Source organism: Triticum urartu, chromosome 2A (genome assembly GCF_056163025.1).
Source record: "Triticum urartu cultivar PI428250 chromosome 2A, HENAU_Tu73, whole genome shotgun sequence".
NCBI lineage: Eukaryota > Viridiplantae > Streptophyta > Magnoliopsida > Poales > Poaceae > Triticum > Triticum urartu.
The window spans coordinates 211,170,213-211,171,825 of record NC_141874.1 but is presented as its reverse complement, the minus strand read 5'-3'; the positions used below and the strand labels follow the sequence as shown (position 1 = coordinate 211,171,825).

Here is a 1,613-nt window from a genome sequence, read left to right as displayed (position 1 = left end):
TAAAAATAAAAGAACCAAAAAAGAAAACACATAGAAAAAGAAAAAGGAATACAAAAAAGGAAAAAGAAAAAAATTGGAAGAAAAAACAAGGGAAAAGGAAATTTTGCTTCATAGAAGGTTCTGGAACCTTCCCAAAACCGATGGCTTGAAAAAACTGACCGGCCCAATTGACTCAACGCGCTCGTGTCGGGAGGTACACATTGGGATGCCGTTCTCCACACGTGCCGCGAGCTCCTGTTCGGCAGCTTTAGCGCCTAAACAGGGTCCTGGCGCCCACACGATAGCTTAGCGTATATTTTTTTAATAAAAACGATAAATAAAATTCATAGATAAAAACGATACATAGGTATTTTACATAGTTCCATAGCATAGATAGATTAAAAAACTGCGGTGCAACGACATAAAAAAAACTACTAGATAGTGCAACTACAGCCTACTCCCAATCGTCGTCGTCATCATCATCATCATCGTCATCCTCGCTGGTCTGGTCCGAGGTATCGAGCTACATGTCCTCCCAACGGTCGTCAAGAGACGAAAAGATCGTCTACCCACCATTTTCAGCGATTTTGCACTGCGATAACGCCAGGGTCTTCTGCCGACGTCTGTCCAACCGCTCCGCGTGGCGCTTTGCCGTCTGCTCCTCGCGGCGCCTTGCCCAGAAGGCTTCCTCGTTGGCGACGTCCTCTGGGTGGCGCCGGCGCCACTCTGCCATGGCCCGCTCGTCCTCCTCAGCGACGAGGAGGCGGCACTGCCGCCGAACGTGCTCCGCACGGTCCTGGTCCATGATAAGACGAGGCGGAGGGGCGACGTCCTGCACCTGCTGGCGCGTGTGGACATCCTAGAAGTTCATCTGCTGGCGCGGCCTGTCCAGGCGCCACGACGCCGCGTCGTAGGCGCGTGCGGCCTCGTACGAGGTCTGGAACGTACTGAGGCCGAACCGAACGTCGCCGGACCGAATCTCGGCGAAGTATCAGCCGTTGGGGCGCTGGCGGATGCCGCGGTAGCCCGACGCTCCTTGGCGGTGCGGCGGCATGGTGGCGCGGCGGTGGCGGGGCGCTGGAGCGGCCAGGAGAGGAAGCGGTGGAGGCGCTGGAGCAGTGAAGAAGCTACGAGGCGCGCGTGGCAATGTGGATAGGCGCGTGACGAGCGCCGCAATTTATAGGCGCACCGGAAGCGGCGCGCCAAAAATAGCGCGCGAGCTGCCGCCCTTTTCCCCGCGCGTGCTTGTTTCCATCCACCGCTCAAGCGCGCGAAACCGTCCTGCGCACGCTAAAAACCAAGTCTACCGCGCGCGCTTTTTGACGCAGCTGTTGGAGATGCTCTTATAGCGTGACACAGCGCAGCAGTAGTCCTTCGCCCTCGCTCTCGTGCGTGAGCACGACATAGGCTCCCCCCTCCACGATGACCTCACACAAACATCATGGTCATTTATCTATTTCCTTTTTTCCTTCCTTACTTATATTTATATTTTAAATGAATATATTTTAAAATTTATATTTAATTCGAAAACCATGAATTTGAAAAAAAATGGTCGCACAGTATAAAAAATGTCAATGCAACTAAGAAAAATGTTGACATCATTTAACAAATGCTCCTGGCATGAAATCATGTTC

The 1,613-nt window shown here is 52.4% G+C and overlaps 1 pseudogene; it reads right to left on the bottom strand.

Annotated features, from left to right (window-relative positions):
• Positions 1-433: 433 nt before the first annotated feature.
• On the bottom strand, positions 434-1,033 carry LOC147984598 (uncharacterized; annotated as a pseudogene).
• Positions 1,034-1,613: the final 580 nt, after the last annotated feature.